The sequence below is a fragment of the Nycticebus coucang genome, chromosome 14, assembly GCF_027406575.1.
Source record: "Nycticebus coucang isolate mNycCou1 chromosome 14, mNycCou1.pri, whole genome shotgun sequence".
Lineage (NCBI taxonomy): Eukaryota > Metazoa > Chordata > Mammalia > Primates > Lorisidae > Nycticebus > Nycticebus coucang.
Genome location: NC_069793.1, coordinates 30,055,864 through 30,080,383, shown reverse-complemented (window position 1 = coordinate 30,080,383; position 24,520 = coordinate 30,055,864). Strand labels below are relative to the sequence as shown.

The window sequence follows — 24,520 nt, the reverse complement described above, 5'->3', positions numbered from 1 at the left end:
TGTGAAAAAATGTCATGGGATTTTTTTTTTTTTTTTTCTTTTTTTTTTATTGTTGGGGATTCATTGAGGGTACAATAAGCCAGTTACACTGATTGCAATTGTTAGGTAAAGTCCCTCTTGCAATCATGTCTTGCCCCCATAAAGTGTGACACACACTAAGGCCCCACCCCACTCCCTCCCTCTCTCTTTCTGCTTCCCCCCATGTCATGGGATTTTTATAGAGATTCCACTGAATCTATAGATTGCTTCCGGTAATAGAGAGATTTTTTTTAACAATATTAATTCTTCCAGTCCACAAACACGGAATATATTTCTATTTATTTGGATTTTTTTTTTATTTCTTTAATCATGTTTAATATTAATAGTTTTTAGTGTATGGATATTTCACTTCCTTGGTTAAATTTATTCCCAAGTTATTTTGCGTTAGCTATTATAAATATAATTGTTTCCTTGATTTCCTTTTCAGATAGTTTATTGTCAGCATATAAAAATGATTCTGATCTTTGTATGTTTATTTTGTACCCTGTAGATTTACTAAGTTTATAGTTTCATTTTTTGGTGGAGTTTTCAGAGTTTTCTATATATAAGATTATGTCATCTGAAAAAGAGACAATTTAATTTGCTTTCTGATTTGGATGACTTATTTCTTTCTCTTGCCTAATTATGGCAAATAGAAATGGTGAGAGTGAGCATTCTTATCATTCTTGTTTTCTTCCTAATCTTAAAGGAAAAGATTAAAGGAAAAAACTATGATATTAGTTACAGTCTTTTTTTTTTATTATTGTTTGGGATTCATTGAGGGTGCAAAGAACTAGGTTATACTGATTGCAGTTGTTAAGTAAAATTCCTCTTATAATTGCATCCTACCCCCAAGAGGTGTGCCATACACTGAGACCCCCATTCCTTTCCCTCCTCCATTCAACCCCGATCCCTCAATCCCCTACCCTACCCCTTGTATTAGCTCATCTACTGCCTTCATATTAGAATTGAGTACATTGGATTCTTGCTTCTCCATTCTTGTGATGCTTTATAAGAAGAATTGTGTTCCACCTCCATCCAGGTTAGTACAAAACATGTAAAGTCTCCATCTTTTTTTTAATGGCTGAATAGTGTTCCATGGTATACATATACCACAGCTTATTAATCCATAACTGGGTTGGTGAGCATTTAGGTTGTTTCCACATTTTTGCAATTATAAATTGAGCTGTGATAAACAGTCTAGTGCAAATGTCCATATGATAAAAGGATTTTTTTCTTCTGGGTAGATGCCTCGTAATGGGATTGCAGGATAATAGGGGGGGTCTAATTTGAGTTCTTTAAGGATTCTCCATACTTTCTTCCAAAAAAATTGTATTATTTTTCTGTCCCACCAGCAGTGTAAAAGTGTTCCCTTTTTTCCACATCCATGCCAGCATCTGCAGCTTTGAGATTTTGTGATATGGGCTATTCTCACTGAGGTTACATGATATCTCAAGGTGGTTTTGATTTGCATTTCTCTGATGATCAGGGATGATGAGAATTTTTTCAAATGTTTGTTAGCTCCACTGTCTTCATCAGAGAAGGTTCTGCTCATATCTCTTGCCCAGAGGTAGATGGGATTGTTCACCCTTTTTCTGTTGATTAATTTGAGTTCTCTATAGATTCTAGTTATCAACCCTTTGTCAGATTGATGCCCTACAAATATCTCTTCCCATTCTGAAGGTTGTCTTTTTGCTTTACTTGTTCTGTCCTTAGCTGTGCAGATGCTTATCAGCTTAAGTAAGTCCCACTTGTTAATTTTTGTTGTTGTTGCAATGGTCACTAAAGTCTTTGTCATAAAATCATCATCAAGAGTTTTCCCACACTTTCTTTTAAGATTTTTATTGTTTTGTGTCTTAGATTTAAGTCTCTTATCCATCTTGGTCAATTTTTGTAAGGGGTGAAAGGTGGGGGTCGAGTTTCAGTCTTTTACATGTGGTTCTCCCAGCACCATTTGTTAAATAAGGATTCTTTTCCCCATAGTTTACTTTTGTTTGGCTTATCAAGGATCAGATGCCAAGTAGAGACTGGTTTCTTCTTTTGGTTTTCTATTCTGTTCTATATGGCTATGTCTCTGTTTTTGTGCTAATGCCATACTGTTATGATTACTGTGGACTTGTAATATAACCTGAAGTCTGGTAGGGTGATGCCTCCAACTTTGTTTTTATTACTAAGAACAGCCTTAGATATATGTTTTTTTTTTTTTTCTGGTTCCATAAAAAACACAGTACTATTTTTTTTTTTCAGTTCTTTGACATATGATGTTGGTGTTTTAATGGGGATTGCAATGAATCTACAGATTGCTTTGGGTAGAGTAGACATTTTGACAATGTTGATTCCAGCCAAGAGCATGGTATGTTCTTCCATTTGTTAGGGTCTTCTGCAATTTCTTTTCTTAGAGTTTCATAATTCTCTTTGAAAAGATCTTTTACCTCTTTTATGTTCTGGTTTTCTATGGCCTTAACTGTATTGTGGTGCAGTTCTTCTACACTTAATTTTTTAAGAGTTTTTCTAGGGAGCTTTTTCTGTATTTATTGAAATGATTGTATGGATTTTGTCCTTTATTCTCTTGATATGGTGCATCCTATTTACTGATTTGAACACATTGGACCATTTTTGCATCCTAGGAATAAATATTAATATCTCTTGATCATGGTGAATAATCTGTTTAATGTGATTTTGAATTTAGTTTTCTAGTATTTTGTTGAGAATTTTTGCATCTGTGTTCATCAGGAATATTGGTATGTAATTTTATTTTCTTATAGCTTTCTCTGCCTTTAGTAGCAGAGTAACACTGACCTCAGAAAATGAGTTTGGAAATATTTCTTATTTCTTAACTGTTTGGAAGAGTTTGAGGATTGATATTAGTTTTTTAAATGTATGATAGAATTTGACAGTGAAGCCTTTAGGGTCCTGAGCTTTTCTTTGATAGAAGAATTTTTATTACGATTCAATTTCCTTACTTATTATTGGTCTATACAAATTTTCTATTTTTTCATGATTTAGTCTTAAAAGGATGTATATACCTAGTAATTGATTCATTTATGCTGTTATCCATTTCGTTGACTTATATTGTTCATGATAATCTCTCAAAAGGAAAGCTTTCAATGTTTTACATTTATTATGTTGTCTGATGTCAGATGTTTAGATGTTCTTTACAAATAAAGAAAGTCCCCTTCTATTCCTAGTTTGATGAATTTTCTAAGAAATCATGAATTGTTTTCATATTTTATAAAAGCCTTTTATTTATCATTAATATGATCATATAATTTTCCCCATTTTCACTGTTAATGTGGTAAATTATAAGGATTGGTATTCAAATGTTAAACTACTCCTGTATTCTTGGGATAAACCCATTTGGTGATAATATATTATCCTTATTATATAATATTGGATTCTAATAGGTAAGGTTTTGTTCAGAATTTTTTCAATCATGTTCACAAGAGAAAATGGTTTTTAAGAGCTATTCTGAATAGTGTGATGTGATCTCAGACCATTCTGCCTGATATATGAATTATCCTTTTGTCTAGCTTATCTTCACTATATACATTATCCACTTATTAGTCACTTAGTAGCCATCTAGGTGATCAGATCCATTGTGATGGTATTGAAGTCCTTGTATTCAAGTCATCCTTATTTGACTTTATAATGGCCCTAAAGTGCTAGCTTAGTCCATCTGATGCTCCTGTAAATAGATACATGAGACTTGTTAAGTTATATAGAAAAGAGGTTTATTTGGCTCTTGGTTCTGCAGACTGTACAAAAAGCATTATGTCAGCATCTGCTTCTAGTGAGGGCTTCAGGGAGCTTCTAATCAAGACAGATGCAAAGGTGGAACAGGTATGTCACATTGTGAGAAAAGGCACAAGTGAAGGAAAAGGTGATGCTAAACTCTTTTAAACAACCAGCTCTCAGATAAACTTATAAAGTGAGAATGCAATCATTGTCTGGGAGAGGAAATTAATGAGGGATTTTCCCTTTTGACTTAAACACTTCCATACCACCCACCAGGTCCCATCTTCAACACTGAGGATTGAATTTTAACATGAGATTTGGAGGGGCCAACATCCAAACCAAATCAAGTGGTAATGCTGGCAATTCAAATATGTGTTTCTTGTAAGCATCATATAGTTAGGTTTTGGTTTTTTACTACAGTGTGACAATATTAATATTTTCAGTTGTGTATATAGTCTATATTTAATGTTATTGACATATTTGGGGTTATATCTATCTTGAATTATTTTCCTTCTGCCTGTGAAATTCCCTTTACCACCTCTTTAGCTCAGGTTTGATGGCCAAAAACTCTCTCTTATTTTGTTTACATTAAAATATCTTTGCTTTATCTTTACTTTTGAGAGGTATTTTATTGGTTATAAAATCCAAGGTTAGCAGTTATTTTCTATCAGTACTGTGAAGAAGTCATTCTATTGTTTTCTAGCCTCCCTTATTTTCTTGAGAAGTTAACTGTTAATCTTTTTATTATTCCTTTGAAGATATTGTGTCATTTCTTAAACTTCTGGCCTCAAGCCATCCTCTCCCAAGAGGATGGCCTCCAAAAGACCATAGGCATGAGTCATTGTGCCCAGCAAAGATAATGTGTCATTTCCCATGCCATTTTTTTCTTTGTCTTTGATTTTTAGTAGTTTGGCTATGATATGTCTGGATATCATTTTCTTTTTATTTATCCTATCAAGTATTCACAGAGTTCTTCAAATCTGTCAGTTGATGCCTTTTATAAATTTTTCAAATATTTTGGTGATCATCTTTTCAAATATTGATTTATAAAATTATTTCCTTTCTTTCTTTCTGGGCCTTCAACTGCATATGTATTAGAGTTTTCACTGTGTTCTGCATGTCTTTTATGCTCTGTTCTATATTTTTTATCTTTACTTCTGTGCTTCAATTTGTGAATATTTCCTTTTAATGTGCTTTTCAATTTTTTAAAGCTATTTGTGTTGGTCCCAAACTATAATTAACCTAACTACTTATTTCAGATATTTTATACTTTGCTTTTAGAATTTTCATATCATTTTTTGGAGATTTCATATCTATAATAAAATTTTCTATCTTCTTGGTTAATTTATTTTTATTTTTATTTATTTTCTTGAACATATAAATCAGGTTATTTTATGCTTATATGAGAACTCCAATATCTGGATCATCTATAGTTTTATTTCTATTACTTTGTCCATGTTGTTTGTTTTATAGAATTTTTGTCTTATTGCCCTATTTCTTGATATGCCACTATATATACATATGTGTATATGTTTATATGTATGTACACATACACCCACATCTACACAAAGGGTGCCAAAAATCATAAACATTTTTAGAGAGAAAAACTTGTATTATAATTATAATATTCAATATATACCTCATACACTAATAACAAAGATGAATACAAGTCATCAATTAGAAACTTACTAAATGTAGAATATAAATGTCTTAACACAATAACTAAGAAAATGCCAGGAAGGCTATGTTAACCAGTGTGATGAAAATGTGTCAAACGGTTTATAAAACCAGTGTATGGTGCCCCATGATAGCATTAATGTACACAGCTATGATTTAATTAAAAAAAATATGGAGATGAGTTGTGTCCTCTGTATTAAGTGAGTGTAACCTCTCTGTCTTTGGAACGTGATCTTTCATCGTGTGTCTTCTTGGTTGGTTATCAGTTCTCTGGTACCATGTAAGTTCTGATTTAGATACCAATGGGCTCTGTGAAGGTTTGCAGTGTCCCTTCTCTTGCTATGAAGTCCTCACTGAAAAGAAAACACAGATAAAAGGCTGGCAGAACTTCACCTCCACCCACCACTTTAAAAGTTAGCAAGCTGCTTCCTAGATGTGATCATTGCCAAGTCACTCAGAATTAGACAGGAACAGGAGAGAAGGTACTCAGCAAGGGGCCCAAAGGCTTTTCATATTGAGCACAAGAGTTGCCTAATAAAAAAGGCTCCTCGTGCAAAGCACTCAAGGCTCAGGAATGGGGCAGAGAGTATAGGGGCAGGCTCAGTGGCCAGGAGGAAGAAGGTGCCGCTTCTCTGAAATAAACCTGAAAGAGGTGACCCCACATAATGCTGAGTGAATGGCATGAACCTCACTGCCTTCTGTGTGACCATTATCCTATCAGGCTAGTGGGGTGGAACTAGCCCAAGAATGGAAGTGAGGTCAATCAATTCCAATTTGTCTTGCACTTATTTGTCCTGTTTGGGCTCCTTTTCAGCTCCTGTAGGCATAGGGGACCTCCTCTGTGAAAAGTAAGCACCAAGAATAAAAAGGAACATGTTTTGTCCCAGTCAAGATTACTCTGTAGAGACTGTGTCCATTGTGGCAATAAGGAAGGTGAGAGAAGATGACTCAATTGTTCATGCATTTGTTTGTACATATTTGCAGGGCACTGGACTAGGAGCTAGAATAATAATAACAATAATAAAATAGTGACTCTGTGTGCCAGGACTGCGGCAAGAGCCATCCTTTACGAGCTTATTTAAATTTCACAACAACTCTACAAAGTAGGTGCATTATTTACATTATACAACTAAGAAAACTAAGAGGTTTGGAGAGCCCACAGTCACATACCTAGCAATAGTAGAAATAAAATGGAAATCCAACTTGGTCTCTATGTTTTTAGCCACTATAAATATTTGGGTGAGTTTCAACACTCATGAGGTTCATAGTCTAGTGGGAAAGACAAACAAACAGGTGAGAGGTGTGGTCATTGCTAAAGGGTTGATCAGTTTTAGCCACTGTGTAGTAATTCCCATAGCATGACAATTACTGTCTGAAACTTTGAATGATAACTAGGTACCCTTTATATCTTCTGCAGTAGAGTGTCTAACCCTTGGCACTCTTGACATTTTGGCCCAAAGTCTTTGTTGGAGGAGACTGTCTTGTGAATTGCAGGATGTTCAGCAGGATCTATGTACTAGATAACAGTAGTTCTCACTCCAGTTGGGACAATTGAAAATGTCTCCAGACAGTGTGGCACACACCAAGGCCCCACCCCTCTCCCTCCTTCTCTCTCTGAATCCCCAACAACAACAACAAAAAAATTATAGCAAATATCAGAAAAAAAAAAAAAAGAAAGAAAGAAAATGTCTCCAGACATTGCCAAATGCCTACTGGGATTTTCCCTGAGTTGAGAATTATGGTTCTGCAAGAATTGAACATTTAAAGGACAAGAATTGTGTCTTATTCATCATTTTGTTCGTCTACCCTCCACCCAATATATACATATCTAGAGAACACTCCACCCCACACTAACAGAGTATACATTTTTTTATAAGCACTCATAGAACATTCTCCAGGATAGATCATATTACACATCATAAAAAATCTCATTAAATGTAAAAGAATTGAAACATTAGACATATGTTTTCTGATCAAAATGGGACTAAATTAAAAACTAACAACAGAAAGAAATATTGGACATCTTCAAATATTTGGAAGTTAACACATTACAAAAGATCCCATGAGTATAAGAAGAAATCATAAAGGAAATAACAAAACGGCTTGAGCTAAAAGAAATTGAAAGTATGGTACATCAAAATGTATGGCTTGCAGGTAAAGAAATGTGTAGAGAAATATGTTTAGCTTTGAATGTATTCATTCTAAAGAAAAAAGGTCAAATATCAATAATTGAAGCTTCTATTCCAACCAACAAAAGATAGGAGAGAAAAAGAATCCAAAGTAGAAGAAAGAAAAAATAAGAAAAATTAAGTAAACAAAACAAACAAAACCAAAAAAAAAACCCCACCAAATTTGATTCTTTATAAATATCAACAAAATTAATGAACTTAAGCTAGGTTTACTAAGGAAAAAAGAGAGAAATCACAAATTGTTAAAATACAGCATGAAATCACTATACTATGATTGCAGAACCTACAGACATTAAAGTATTATAAGGAATATTGTGGTGAACTTTATGTTAATAAATTAGGAAACATAGAAAAAACTGTATAAATTCCTAAAAAGACATAAAGTATCAAAACTGAATCAAAAAGAAATACTAAAATGGACAACTTACTAAGAAGACATAAATTATCAAAACTGAATGAAGAATAAATACTAAATATAGGTAGATAATATTAAGTAATGAAATTGAATTAATAATTTAAAATCCTCCCCCATATACATAAAGAACCCAGAACCAAAAAGATGGCTTCACTGATGAATTCTATCTATAACATTTAAAGTTGAGATAATACCAATCTTATGTAAACCATCGGAAAACAGAGGAAAAAAATATTTACCAACTTATTTTATGGGGTCATTATTACCCTGTTAGTGAAGTCAGATAAAGAAATTGCACACACAAAAAAATCTGCAAACCACTATTATTTATGAACATAATCCTTATGTGAACAAAATATTAGCAAATTTTATCTATAATATATCAAAAGAATTATAAACTATGACCAAGTAGCTTTTATCTCAGGATGTAAGGTCAATTTTAAATCCCCCAAATGAACAAATATAATATACTCTATTAATAAAATAAAGGACAAAAAAATCATATGATCATTTCTAAAAACTTGGAAAAGCATTTGATAAAACCCAACATTTATTTATGATAAAAATGTCAGCCAATTAGAAATACAAGGAAACTTCCTCAGCCTGATAAAGGACATTTACAAAAGCTACAGTTAACATCATATTTAATGGCGAAATATTGAAATCAAAACTGAGATCAAAGCAAAGATGTCCACCCTTTCCACTTATTTTCAACATTGTCCTGATGTTTTTATTTAATGCAATAAGTCAAGAGGAAAATTAGAGTTACATAGATTAGGCAGGAAGAAGCAAAATAGTCTTTATTTGCAGACAGGTGACTTTTTACACAGAAAATCCAAAGAATGAGTAAGCAAACAATCAAGGTCACAGGATACAAAATCAATATACAAAATCAATTGTATTTTAATGTATTAATAATGAACAAACCAAAAATAAGATTAAAAAAATAATTTAGTCTATTTGGGTCAAAAAGAATGAAATACTTAGGAATAATTTACCATAAACAGTGCAAGGTACTCTAAAAAAATACTCCTGAGAGAAATTAGAAATCTAAATAAATTGAAAGCCATACCTTCTTCATAAATTCGAGGACTCAGTATTTTTAAAATAGTAATTCTCCTCAAATTGATTTATAAATTCAACACAAATCCTACAAAAATTCCAGGAGACACATCTCTATAAATTAATAAGCTGATCCAAAATTAATATGAAAATGCAAAGGATGTCGAATAGACAAAATAATTTTGAAAAAGAAAGATGACACTACTTGACTTTAAAATTTACTATAAACTTATGAGACTCAAAACAGTGTAGTATTGATGTAAGTATAGAATACAAATCAATGGAATGGAGTAGAGAGCGCAGAAATAAACACACATGTTTATGGTTCACTGATTTCCAACAAAGTGTCAAGGTAATTCAGTAAGAAAAATGACAATCTTTTTTTTTGTTTGTTTGTAATGTATTTATTTATTTTTTATTCTTAAATCATAGCTGTGTACATTTGTGCAATCAAGGGGTACAATGTGCTGGTTTCATATACAATCTGAAATATTCTCATCAAATTGTTCAACGTAGCCTTCATGGCATTTTCTTAGTTATTGTATGTAGACATTTGTATTCTGCCTTTAGCAAGTTTCGCCTATACCCATTCTAAGATGCACCGTAGGTGTGGCCCCACCCATTACCCTCCCTCCACCCTGACTTCTCCCCTCCCTTCCCCTCCCTTGGCCCTTTCCCCATATTCTTGTGCTATAGTTGGGTTATAGTCATCACAGGAAAGCTATAAATTAGCTTCATAGTAGGGCTGAGTACATTGGATACTTTTTCTTCCATTCTTGCGATACTTTGCTAAGAAGAATATGTTCCAGCTCCATCCATGTAAGCATGAAAGAGGTAAAGTCTCCATCTTTCTTTAAGGCTGCATAATATTCCATGGTATACATGTACCACAATTTGCTAGTCCATTTGTGGGTTGATGGGCACTTGGGCTTCTTTCATGACTTAACAATTATGAATTAGGCTGCAATAAACATTCTGGTACAGATGTCTTTGTTATATTGTGATTTTTGGTTTTCTGGGTATATACCTAGTAAACAGAATGAAGCTATAATAATTGGATATCCTTATGCAGTAAAATAAACATAGGCCCTACCTCACTCTAAACATAAAATAGTACTTAAAATGGATCACAAACTTAAATGGTAACAGCTATAAGTATAAAATTTCTAGAAGAAAAGTTAGGAAAAAATCTTTGCGACTCACCAAATAGTTCTTAGATCAGACAAGAAAACCGCAGTCTAAAACAGAAAAAACATTTATAAATTGAACTTTATTGGAATTCAAAACTTTGCTTTTCAAAAAGCGCCATTAAAGAAGTGAAAAGCTACAGACTGGGAGAAAATTTAGCAAATTGGATATCTTATAATGAACATATATATGAAATACACACATGTATAAAGAAAGTTTACACTCGTTAAGAAGACAAGCAACCCAGTTGGAAGTGGCAAATAGATTTGAAACAGAAACTTCGCCAAAGAAAATGTAGATTATGATAAGCACAAATACAGATACCGAACACCATCCCTTATTAGGGAAATGCAACTTAATATCACAGACAGATAGCACTATATAATGACTAGAATAACAATTTTTTTTTTTTTGAGACAGAGTCTCACTCTGTTGCCCTGGGTAGAGTGATGTGGCTGTCATAGCTCACAGCAACCTCAATCTTTTGGGTCCAAGTGATCCTCTTGTCTCAGCCTCCCAAAGTAGCTGGGACTATGGGTGCCCACAATGATGCCTGGCTAGGTTTTCTATGTTTAGTAGAGAGAGGGTCTGGCTCTTACTCAAACTGGTCTTGAACTCCCAAGCTCAGGCGATCCACCCACATTGGCCTCCCAGAGTGCTAGGATTACAGGTATGAGCCACCGTGCCTGGTCAGAATAATTTTTTTTTAAAGAAAACACATTTATTTTATTTCATAGGAAGAACCTGTCTCAAAAAACTGTCAATAAGGTACAGAATCTTGCTTTCCCTATGTAGTGGCTTGGACACACTGACTTCTTGTTCCTCACCTGTAAAATGTAGATAAGAATATCCCTGTTTCTGGGTCATCCTGAGGTCAGGTAAGTTAGTATTTGTGAAGTGTTTGGAAGAGTACCCAGCATAGAGTGTGTTGTATGTAACTGTTAAATATATGGAGTTGTTTGGGCATCAATTTCCCATAGGGCAATTCTGAGGCACTGCCTGGGAATGTGTGCGGTACAGATGTTTGCTTCCAGGTGTTGGTATGTAGGGGGGGTCACAATGGGCATCTCAGAAGCTGTGTTCCAAGGAGACCCAGCATTCCTTAGTGTGAGCAGGGGTGTGTGCCTAGGAGTGGGAAGGACAGACGGTGAACAAGCAAGCTTGTAATGAGCGAGAGAATCTCAGGAAGTAGCATTAGGGATGACGTAAATAGAGCAGAGTGGTCTTGTTGGAGGTGTTCCTTTTGCGACCACTCCTGTCCCATGTCCCCAGTCGTACCAAGACCAAGCAGCCAGGGCCAAACAGTTGCATACGTGTGGTCCACATCACCCACTTGGTTTGGTCCACTCTGCGGGGTCAAACAGGCCAACTGGCCACATCCTGTGCTTCCCTTTATTTAAAAGCCCCAAATGATTATTTCACTGACACCTCTGTGAAAAATTTTCCATGAACTTTGGGCTAAAACCTTCCTTTATTTAATTTCACCTTAATTGCATCAATTAGGCTCCTTTCATGTTTGCTCAACAAACCCTTTTGTTTCTTTCATTCAACTCTGAGCAACAGCTGCCAAGTGGAGTCTTTGTTCTGAGGCCTTTTTCTAATGGTCTTCACACCAGCCCTGTTTGTTTTCCTCCGTGGCAGCTCCTAACTAACCTCAAAAGTGTGGCCATTAAGCCACTCTCGGCAAGCTTAGTTGCCAGCTGCCATTTACTCCTCACCCAGTTCCCAGAATGGAAAACAAGGTCTTTCTTCCTTCATTTAGAAAAGAATATGTTTGGCTCTGTTGGAAGAAGCATCAGAAGCCCTCGGATAACTTGAATTTTCCTCATCATTTCACTTTCTGACACTCCTGGCCCATCCCCACCTCCCCAGCCTTTAGTCCCTCAGGTCACCTATGCTGTTTGGGGCTCTAGAGGTCTTCCAGCTGGCCTCCCTGCCTCCACTTTCATCCCTCTTTCTCCATTCTCACAGCTGTAGACCAATGAATCCCACCTCACCACTTCCTTCCATAGATTCCCAAGGAATTCAGGGCACATTGCCTACTCCTTAGCTTGCTGCTCCAAGTTCTTTGGCCTAGACTCTCTAGCCCCAACTTCTTTGACCCTGGAACTCACTAAAGAAAGCTTTTCTCCAAAATGACTGCCATCAAATTCCTTCTCTCCTTCTGCATGCAGGATGCTCCTTCATTAAGGGAAGGGGCTCTTACTTCCTTCCCCTAGGACCTGGCTGGCTTCAGTGACTTGCTTGATCATTAGAAACAGTAGAAGTCTGTTCTGAAACTTCCAAAACTCGGTCATAAGGGCTTTGTATCTTTTATCTGGGCCTCTTAAAGTACTTGCTCTAAGAATATTTGCTCTGGGGGAAGCTAGCTACCCTGAGACTGCCATGCCATGAGAAACCCAAGCCACATGAAGGAGCCTTGGATAATGAGACCCTATGTAGAGAGGGAGAGAAGCCATGGAATATCAAGGAATACCAAAGTACTGGAGAAGTCAAAGAAGAAGCCATCTTGGAAGTGAACTTCAATCCCAGCTTCCTTAGCTGATGTCGAGTATATGAAAGATGAACCACCCACCCAAGCTTTTTTGCATTACTCACAAAATTACAACCAAAGCAAAATGGTTGTTTCGGGGGTAAATTTGTTTGATAGCAATAGACAACCAGGAAGTCGCTTTTTTAGACAATTCACACAAACCTTGTAAATCCATCCCAAGCTATCATGCATGTTCCCATCTCTCATCCCTACACCTGCTCTTTCTTTACCAAATAACCTCTCCAGTCTTCTTGGTACGGCTTACTCATGCTTTTTTCCTTAAAAACCTAAGCAGCACTTTCTTTGGCAAGACATCTTTTTAACCTGTCAGTTTGTGTAGAATGGTTCCCTTCTAAGATTCATTCAATGAATATCTATTAAGTCCCTTTTCTGTGACAGATACTGAGGTCTCAACAGTGGAGCACATTCCCATGATGCCTTGTGTTTCTCTGGTATATCAAAATGGCTTCTACCTTTGTCTCATAATGAGCTCCTCAAATGCAGAGGCCGTATGCTTCTCCTACTACGTCCTGAGCTTCCAGCATAGCTCAGGTACAAAGTAAGTGCTCAATAGTTTTCAACCAAATGAACTGTAACCTTCAGTTGGTGTTTGTAAGAGTAATTGAGTTTAGGTATGGCTGAGTCCACCCAACCCGATTTTTGCCAAATCCAGCTTCCTGAAGTGAAAGCATTGTCAAAACCCTGAAATGAGACTGAGGTAGGAATAAAGCCTAACAGCAAATGTCCTGTGCTGGGTACTCTTCAAATGCAAATGCGGTAACACTATGAACCCAAATGTGAAAACACTATAGAATGAGCAGTGGGAAATGCTTGCCCCAAAATGCACAAGAAAATTTTCCGTTAGGATGGTGAAAGGGAAAATTAGCAGGTGTGACATTCATGTCACTCTGTGCTGTGGCTGTATTACCTGAACCTCTGAACTCAGTCCCTCTGTCTATTCCTGTCCTGGGGAGTAGCAAACAAATAAGAGGATGAGAGGAGGTTGAATCTTCCTAGGATTCTTCATTTTGTTTTGTTTTAAATATACCAAGTAATCCAAGAAAGAGAACTAGCATTTAAAGTCAAAGGAATGTGTGCTTGCCTGGGGATGGATTCAAAGGAAAGATTTATCAAGATGGAAAAACTCCGTATTTTCAGGAAGCTGCCTTGTGGTTACGTCCGCTTGTGCCCATCACTATGAGGCACTGAAGAGCTACCCAGTTAGTCTGGCTATTATTTGCCACTACGGCACAGGGAGAGCAAAAGCCTGGAGCCCAGAGAAATAACAAGCAGCTTGTCCTTTATCTCTGCCATGGATGACTTTACTTCCTTCACTCCAGGACATTTGGCAATGACTGGAGATATTTTTGGTTATCATGTTGGGGTGGGGGAGAGAGACTAGTGGTTTCTAGTGGCCAGAGGTCAGGGATGTGGCTAAATATTCTGCAACTTACAGGATTGCTCCCACTGCAAAGACTTCTCTAACCCAACAAGTGGATAGTGCCAAGATGGAGAAACCCTAATTTCAAACTTTACCGTTCAGGCTTATTAAAAATAGGTTGTGATTGGGTAGTCACAGGGTAGGGCACGAATTGGCATTTCTAGCAAATTCTCAGGTGATGATGCTACTCCTGGAGACACCTGGAGAAGCATCAGTCCAGGGCTTCCCTTTCCTAAATAACAGAAGCAAGGACTGAGTACCTCTCACTGAAGCATGAAGGAGGTCAAGGAAGCGAGCCTCCATGCAGGCATTTTTGGGGACCCCTCTGACCTCTCAACAGGAACATTCTCCTTGGATCAGCGAACTTCATTCTAGTTCAGTTTAAACACCCACTCTGGGTTGAAACTGAAAAACAAAACAAAGCAAAACCAAAAAAACTAAACAAAAACATGCTTGAAAGAGAAAGAGCAGCCTGAACCAGGAAGGGAAATCAACTACACCTTGGGTCAATTTTTTGGCACATTCTATGGAAGGACACACAGAGCTGATAACAATAGCTCCAATTCTCTAGAGGGGCAGCCAGATCAACAAAAGTTCAATTAGTAAGTCTTGGCAAATAAAGACAACAAACAGTTTGGCAGTAATAAATTAAGGCCATGTTTGGCTTTCACCCAGGCTCAATACTGTATCCCTGCCAGGCTTTGTGAAAGGGTGGCTTTGAAGGCCTCTGAAAAAGGTTCATTTCTCAAACAATTCCTGCTTTTGTTTGTGGCTGTTCTGGTCTTCTCTTCGTTCCTTTCTTCACTTATCATGGAGGGCACTTACATGAGCATTAGGCTTCTGTCTCACGAGGGTTTGCCAGTTCATTCCCCTTTTTCCCGAGATGGTTCAGGGATCTGACTGCCAACTCTGCCATCATCCACAGAGGCCATCCGCAGAGGAGACCCACAATCTGGAAGACTCAAGGAGATGAATCTTCTAGTTTAAAAATTCTATTTCCAAGAAAACGGAGAACAAAGATTCTTCACACATAGAGACACTGTATCCATTTGGACCATGTTTCTAAGGATAAGGAAGTGAAACTGGGGAATATGGCAAGCACCTTAAAACTTTGCAGAATACAGTGTGGAGTCCACAGCCCTCTAGGTTCTCTGCATCCGCTAGGATTTGGATAACAGCATTAACAAGAATGCCGTTATCTAATGTTTTTTCAGAGCTTTTCCAGATGTAATTCTAAGCATTCTTTATCTGTTCTTTTATTTATTGTTTTTAGAAAAGCCTGTGAGAGAGATGTTTTATTATTCCCATGTTATAGATGAGCAAACAGAGGCAAAGAAAAATTAAGTGTCTCTGAGATGGAGATAGAGATTTTATTTCTTTTGTGGAAAAATGCAATCTGGCTCTTGTCAGTGGTGTAGCCATTGTGTGCTAGGTGAATATTCTACAATCTGTAGAGCGTCCTGTATCAGGGGTGTATTCTCAAACAGATGTCTCTATTTTAAGCAAACATGTTTCTGGAGACCAACTCTTATCATCGTCAGGTGCAGGCCCGCTGGCAGTTACTCAGTGTTTCAACTGTGCTTTAGCTGCTGGCACTGAGGGTTTGGGAGTGAGGAGTAATGTCTGGGTTGTACTTAGGCAGCACACAGAGGGTTGAGTACAAAAGGGCAAGAGAACCTGCCAACAATAACAAAAAAAGAAGCAGCAGATCTAGTTCAATATTTTCTGAAATTCAATCTCTCGGTGTGATTTCAATTTTGACTTTAGTGATCATCAAGTATCTGCAATCCCAGTGTCCCAGAAGGGGCAGTGGAGGCTCCGGAGATGAACCTAGCCAAGGATCACAGTAAAAGGTAGAAGTGAGACTAGAACTCAGGGACTACTGACTCTTATTCTTGTGCTCTTTCTATTATGCCATTCAGTCCCTACCATGGTGGGCGTATTGGCGGCACAAACCATGTAGTAATTTCTGGAACTAGTGGATTTGGTAAAATTCACAGAATTATAGAATCTTGGTATCCAGAGATATCTCACCTGGTTTGATCTCCTTCCTTGTAGGAAGCTGGAGTGAGAGCCTCAGGGACATCGTTGATGTTTTCCTATGCCTGTAAGCTTTACACCTCACAGCATTTATTAGCCTAGTCAACAAATATTGTCTGTTCTACTGTGAGCTAGGGTCCCAGTTTTATGTCTCACTGTGAGACAGACACTGCCATGTCTTTCAGAGTCAAGTAAAATGGCACTTTCTAGGCCAAAGTCCTATAGGAGCCTAGGGTAAAAGACACTAAGGCTTCATCTCCCAGAGAGCATCAGGGAGAGGCTGGAAATGAACTTGGGAAAGAAAGCTGAGGTTGGGTGGGTGGGGGTCATGAGTGACAGTCTAGACAAACTTACCTTGACTCTGAAGACACCAGGGCACCATCAGAGCTTGTTAAATAGACTTTTGACACAGACAAAGTTCTGCTTTGGGAAAAGAAATGTGATGTGTGCCCAGATTTGGGGGCTGATACCATGTGGCAGAGATGGCAGCTAGGAGGTTACTTCAGCCATTCAGACAAAAACTAAGGTGGTGACTCAGCAATTTTGTACTTAAGATTTATCAAATAGAAATGAAAACATAGGTGGTCAGGCATGGTGTCTCACATATGTAATCCCAGCACTCTGAGAGGTTGAGGCAAGTGGATTGCCTGAGTTTGCAAGTTTGAGACCAGCCTGAGCTAGAGTGAGACCCCATGTCTAAAAATAGCCAGGCATTATGGTAGGCACCTGTAGTCCCAGCTACTTGGGAGGCTAAGGCAAGAGAATCACTTCAGCCCAAGAGTTTGAAGTTGTTGTGAGCTGTGATGTCACAGTACTCTATCAATGGTGACAAAGTGAGACTCTGTCTCAAAAAAAAAAAAAGAAAAGAAAACATGGATCTATTAAAAGGCTGTACATAAATGTTCATCACTGCTTTTTTCATGATAACCCAAAACAGAAACGACCCAAATAAGGAGAATAAGAGAATAAATAAAGAAATTATGGTTTGTTCATATAATGGGATACTACTCAGCAATACTTTTTAAAAATGAACCACTGAGTGTGAACCTACACATAGGAATATCACAGACGCTATGCTGAGTGAGATGTGCTGAACAAAAAAAGAGTACACACTGTATTCTTCCATTTATGTGAACTTCTAGAACAGTCAAACTAATCTAAGATGAAAAATCAGAACAGTGGTTGCCTTGGGGAACAGGAGAGATTGACTGGGCAGGGACACAAAGAAACTGGAAGATAAAAATGTTCTAGATCATGATAGAAGTGTAATTAAGTGGAAGTCTCCATTTGTAAAATTTGTACAGCAAAGATTTGTATTGTGTAAATTCTGTGTAAATGTTGCCTTACTTAGAAAATAACTATAAAATAATAGTAACTGAGTAGGGACTGGAGAATGGAATGCTACTGATAATTGCACAAGCTGAGTGATAGGTGGGTACGTGGAGCTTCAGTATACTGTCCTATTTATGTTATATGTGTTTGAGATTTTCTATAATAAAGTATTAAAAAAAATTTTTTTTAAAGCCTGAACCAGGGCAGCAGGAAGGGAGAAACTGGGGTGGATGAAAGACATTATCGGCATGGAGTCCAGGTTCATGGCAACCGGCTGGATGTAGAGGGCAGTTTTGAAAGGCAAATGCTGAAAATGAGGTAAAGTTTCAGTGCCAATGCCTTTAAAAAATAAGAACTAGGTTTTGGGGGCAGGGGTGCCAGTTGACTGTGAGCATATACTGATTCTGAATGCTGGAGGGATGAGCAGGAAGTGCCCAGCAGGAAGATGGAAAGGAAGGGAGATGGCGTCCTATCCTGAATGGCCTGCAGGAGGGAGGGAGGAACTTCAATGGCTGTGATAAATGGTCCCAGAGGCTTGTGCTTCACTAAGCTAACCACAAGCAGCAGGTGAGGCACCAGTGCTCGGAATTATCTATAATATGACAAGCCCTGTGCTCTGTGGAGGCTACAGCTTAGTGGGAGAGACAAGCAAATCAACGTAAGTTCACTATAATGTGGTCAGTGTGAAGATAAAGGAATGCAAATCAAGCTATAGAGGCTCAGAGAAGAGGCTCTTGGTCTCACCTAGCTGAAAGAAAACAGGGCCATCTTGGAAGAAAACCCCTGATCTCAGAAGGAAAACATGGCCGGCTGGTGCTTCTGGAGCTTGATGACTTCTGGGGCACCTGCGAAACAGCATGCTGTCTGTGAGCCTTATCACCTGGGCTAGAATTCATGTAACCATGAATTTGCAGATAGAATGAACCCTGAGTTAGACTAGACTAACTAAACTATTAACTATTAACTAGACTTTGCAGATAGAATGAACTCTGAGTTAGATTCAGAGGATATTTATCAGGCACCTGTATGTCAAAGACATGGTGCTGGGTACTACAGAGGGGTTCAAAACTGTGAAAAAATACAGTCCCTACCTTTAAGGAGCTCCCACCTACTTGTGGAGATAGAGGTGGCTCTGCACCTCTACAACTGTACATCACAGAGGTGAATACATGAAAAGAGCGGTGATTTACTCTACACATAAAAAAGATAACACAAAGAAGGAAGAGATAACGTACAACTAGGGTCTCAGGTCCCTTTGCATAGATCTAGTCAATAATTTCAATTGAATTCTGAGAATACTGAGCTATGATCCTATTTCTGGCATCCTGACCTATGCTTCATCTCCAAACCAGAGCTATTCTGTGGCAGCATTTCAACTCCTCCATTTGTACTGTGTGAACATTCACTCACCCTCTGCACCTGCTTTCCCACCCATGTTTGATATAAGGAACTCTGGCTGCAACATACTCAAGAGTGGACAGACATCATTGCTTCCCTGAATGTGAGCCCAGTGCAATACACTCTAAAATGCAACCCTGGAAAAATGGCACCACTGACTCGTTCCCTTGGAAGCCAACCTTGAATAGACCCTTTACATAACCTCTGATTTGTGATTAAACACTTTAAAAAAATCAATTAGTTATAGGCCAGACCTACAGAAGCCTTTGATTCATGCAAGTAATTGGCTGATTGTTTTCCAGAAAATTAACCAAGGGAGCAATAATACCCAGTTGGCTCTGTAAAACCCATTGCAAACATACACCCTAATCCCTGCATCTGCCCAGGTGGAAAGGCCTTCTTCTTACCTCTCTAACCTCAGTTTTCCAAAATATAAATGAGTTGATAGTACACCCTGACTCAAAATTTCTCAAGGCTTCCATTCTCCTCTGGATAATGTCCTGAATCTGTGGCTCCCTCTGAAACTTTTCATGCTCTGGCCTCTGTCTCCTATCCAGCCTCAAGGGACCTTTCTCATTGTGCCCTAATAATCTTTGCCTTTTGTATCATCCAACCACAGCAGCAAGTTCCATTATCATTCCCGTTAGCAAATATTCATTCATCTATTCTTTCACTCATTCATTGATTCATTCAATAAATATTTCATGGATCAATGAAGATTCCATGGGACTTTATTAGGTGTCAGCCCTAGTGCTAGGCACTGGGGATTAAGTGAAGAACTAGGAAGTCGAGGAATTTTAATTCTCAGAGATAGACATGAATTAAATAATAGCACATCTACCATGACTACAAATGTGAGTGTACAAGAGTTGATGGAAAGGACATTCCAGGTCAGGGAACAGTAGGGCAAAGGTCTTGGAACTGACATAGATATTGCAGTGAAGGAGGAACACAGGATGAGTCTAGGCTAGAGAAATTAATGATAGAACCAAATCATGCAGCACCTTGTAAGCCATGATAAGGAGTTAGACATTTTTTTCAGAAGGCAAGATCTTAAGTACTGTGAGTAACACAATGATCTATGACAATGTTTTTTAACCTTTTTTAATCTCACAGCACACTTGAATCTATAGTTAAACTTCCACAACACACTTAGATTATGTTTATCTAAGAGAAGAAAAAAAAGGAATTACTGTGCTTTGAACTTCTTTTGAATATAATTTAATTAATGACCTTTAACAATATTATCAGCATACCTAAGATCCTCTCACAGCACACCAGTGTGCCACGGCAGGCTGGATGAACATCACGGATCTATGACATTAAAGGAGCACACTGTGGGCTACTGGAGGGAGAAAGGCAAGCAACCCTGGCAACTGGGACGCCTGTTAAGAGACCAGTAGGAAGGACCAGGCTAATGGGGTGACCACTATCCTGATTTGCCTGCAACTCAGGAGTTCCCAAAAGGCAGAGCTTGCAACCTGAAAACCTGGAGAGTCCCAGGCAAATCAAAATAAGTTCATCACCCTCCAGGAAAGACATGATGTTGCCTTGAATTAAAGGATGGAGATAAATGAAAAGATGTGGATTCCCTCAAGGTAGACAATTAGTTGATAGACCAGGCAAAAATGGCGAGTAAAAGGAGGGCTCTTGGCTTCTGGCTTTTGTAACCAGTTAGCAGATCCTTCTATTAATGAGCAAGAAAAGATAATTTCCCATTTCTGTCTGCCCCAGGGCTTTCTGAGCAGAAAGCATGCTGAGTAGAGTAAAAGAAGTCAACTGCTCACAGTGTAGGAAAATCCCAGGACTTTAGCCAGATCATTGATGTCTTACACTCAGGCCAAAGGCATGCTTTGCTAAGAGTTTACTTTGTGTCTTGTTTTCAAGGAGGTCAAAGCAATATACATAAATATAAATTTTATGATGCTGTTCATAAAATCCCCATGTGGCACCAACTGAGAGACAGACAGGAGACAGAAGGAGATTAGATTATCATGATTGTTGCTGATAAAGCCAATACCTCTATGTGCTCCCTGGATTACTAAGAGTGGATGAGAATGCATCTTCTCGCAGAGAGCTGGTCACTCCCAACGAGTCGGATGCACAGTATAAGAAACCCACACTGTCTGCTCCAGTCCTGCCTCCATCGTTCACCTGCTGCATGACCTTGGGCCTCTATTTCCTTACCTATAAAATGACAGCAAAAATTACCCAGCTTGCAGGGTTCCGAAGAAAAGTGAGATGAAATACACACTTGCTGTGCAATAGGCTGTCAATAACGGTACCATACATTATCTGGACTTTTCTCGGTATGGTATTTAAGGTTTTACTGATACACTGTAGTGGGGAAAAAGCAAATCAATGTGTTTGTCTGACCCACTTTCACGAGACTGTCCCTGTATTGCCTGCCAAATAAAGTGCACTGTGGTAGAGTGGAAGGAAGCTCGGTTTGGAGCACACATACACCACCTGCGTGTGTGTCCCGGCTCTGTCATTTGTTGGCGGTGTGATCTAGAACAATTTACTTAACTCCTCTCTGCCTCACTCTTCTCATCTGTAAAAGAAGGATAACTTCCAATGTGTCTACCTTTTAGAACTTTCCTGAGTATTAAGTGAGATTATCCAGAGCCAGGTGTGGCGGCTTGAGCTTGTAGTCCCAGCTACTCAGCAGGCTGAAGAGGGAGGATTGCTTGAGGTCGGGAGTTTGAGACCAGTCTGGGCAACATAACAAGACCCCTGTCTTTAAAAAACAATAACGAAAATTAAATTAAGTTTTTAAAGATAAAAATAAATGAGATTATCTATGCTTGGTGCTTAACATGGTTTCTGGTGTGAAGAGAGAACTAATCATTATTTAGTATTTGCTATTATTAATAGTGAGGAAAGGTTGCCACTGGTTCTTTCCCTCATTCACTTTCACTCATGACTAATATTATACATGTGTGTATCAAGGGAGCTCTCATCTTGTGCAGAAGTTGGGTTCCAAAGGTAGTGTGTAAGAGAGAAATCACAGGTATTCAAAATTTTCCTTAAGAATAGCTCCCAACCTCTCTCCCAAAATACTGTTCATTTGGTTTTGTGCTCATAACTATGTAAATTGATATGTCTGAATTCATAATGCATCAGGAATGTGCATAATAAAAATATATAGGAAAACTTTAAAAGTATTTAATAATATTTTAATATTTTTGGCATACATGAATAGCTGTGATTATCAAGGTCATAATTTCTGTGCAAAGCTAGTGCTTTTCTGTAGCTAAAGAGATAATTAGACATACCATTAAAGGGCCAAGAGGTGTGGTATTTCTTATGATACTGTGGTCACAGTTAAAAATACAAATAAGCATATAATGTTTATCTAAGTAAATACAAGTAAGTAGCTACTTCCATTATCATTTATTGAGTAACTTGCCATGATTATAATAAATCAGCATATAATATATCCCAGACGCTGAGCTAAGTGCTTTGCAATCATTTCGGAGAAGCAGCATAGCCCTATGGTTCATGCTCTGGAATTAACAGCTTGAGTCCCAACCCTTGCTCCACATTCACTAGCTGTGTGTGTGACCTTGAGCAGGTAACTGTCCCATTTGAACCTCAATTTTCTCTTCGGCAATACAGGGATAATAACAATACCTCAGTTATCAGGTCATTCTAAGAATTAGGAATAAATACAAAGTGCCTAGAAAGATGTTTTACCTATCGGAGACTCTCAAATGTTATCTGCTGCTACTATTATTTCACCTGCATGTCAAACCTCAGTGATAGATCTTTTTTCTCCCATTTTACAGAAAAGGGGGCTAGGAGAGAAAGTTTGTATAATGATGTTTAGTTAGGGTTTCACCACAAATCTGGGACATTGTTGCTGCTTCACCTAAGTTCCCTCACTTCTTCCTTACACCAACCCCTGATATTTGCAATCCCATTTTGCAAATAAAGACACCAACATGCAGAAGCATCACCAATGAAGTCTGAGAGCCTAGTTTGAAGAGAATCTCACATAACTCTCTAAACAACAGCCGAAGCTAGTGATTATTCCTTTTCAGTTTATTCTGAGTCAAAAGAGATCATCTTCCTTTAAATTTGTTGTGTTCCCTTAAGTCTGTTACTCTTTGCCTAACTTATATGTGAAGGGTGGCTGAAATTGGTAGTTTATTTATTCCCTACACAGGCATTTGTTGAGGGCCTGTTCTGCTGGGGCTGGAGTCTCTGCTATAGAAGCTCTGCTCCCTGTCCTGGACTTGTAACATGCATTGGGGGGCTCAGAGAGGATAGCAGTTTCCCACGGAGCATCACCCCTCCAGCCACATTCTGAGAGAGGGCTCCCTGGTATCATATCTCAGCCCCAAGACATTGACCCCCAAAATTAATTAGTCCACATGGTCCTGACTAGCTCTCAACCAAGAGAAGGCTGTCTTCATAGATAGGACATTTCCAACCAGGGAAAGCACAGAAAAGCATGGCGTGGTGGAACTTATAGCAGGAACTTGAATCATTTAATGTTTCTTCTTCTGCAGAAGGATATATTTTTTAACTCCTTCATGTTATATTGGTTCTCCTGAGTTGTCCTGATTTGTGCATATTCCTCAAGGTTTTTGACTGACAAGTTGGGACAGCAGTACAAAGTTCCAGTCAACCTGTAAATGGTGTTAGTATTTTCCCCAAATCTCTGTGTTGTAGTCATTACAGTATCAAACCAGAAGTTCTGAGAGTCCAGTTGAGCTCTTGGTTTGCCTTCAAAAGTCATGCGACCTTGACAGGACCATTCATCACCACCAGCCTCAGTTTGGTCTTTTCCCATTAGAGTCAACCAGCCATCAGATCATTTTCAAGCATTCTATGACCCTCAGATTTGATTTTTAGAAATGTACATCTCCCCTAATAGCTCCCATCCATAGGGTTTGACTTTGTATGTTACTGACAGAACTAGCTTGATAACTCCAGTAGCTAGAAAGAGAAATATGGAAAGTACTCTTAAACTAGGAAAACTATGTATAAACTTGTTTGGTAACCTGGAGACTTCTTTTCCTACACTGGGTTATAATGATGGCGCTCTTTATTGTCCTCAGGTATTCTAGTATTACCTTTGAGTACAAACAAGTAGAAAGATGGAGAATTTTTTTTTTAATATAGGCAAACCAACACCCCACATACACAAAGTACACAAAGGTGTGTACTTTCATATGACCAAGAAGTGTGACAGTAGCCACCCAGCCAAATCATTAGGCTCCTCTTCCTCACCTCCCCCCATGCCCTCCCACTCTTCCAAATCTCATCAGTGACCACAGAGGCATGGCGTAGGTATTTTGATACCCAGGATTCTAAGAACTGTACAAGCCTCTACCCATATCAGGACTGTTCAGGGTTTCAGAGCCAAACCAACCAGGAAATGCTTTTCTCTAGTCTCACCTCATTAAAAGAATAAAAGAAAAATTGCCAAACTTGACTTGGCATGTGACCACAGTGATGGCAAAAAGAAGGAGCATGACTGA

General features: G+C 38.2%; 1 long non-coding RNA gene across 1 annotated transcript; it reads right to left on the bottom strand.

Moving 5' to 3' along the window:
• Nucleotides 1-9,740: 9,740 nt before the first annotated feature.
• On the bottom strand, nt 9,741-11,629 carry LOC128564573 (uncharacterized). The gene is made up of 3 exons (XR_008374129.1): nt 11,563-11,629; nt 10,300-10,334; nt 9,741-10,123 (listed from the first exon to the last, which is right to left on the bottom strand). It is a non-coding gene; the product is annotated as an uncharacterized LOC128564573 (long non-coding RNA).
• Between the last annotated feature and the right edge of the window lie 12,891 nt (nt 11,630-24,520).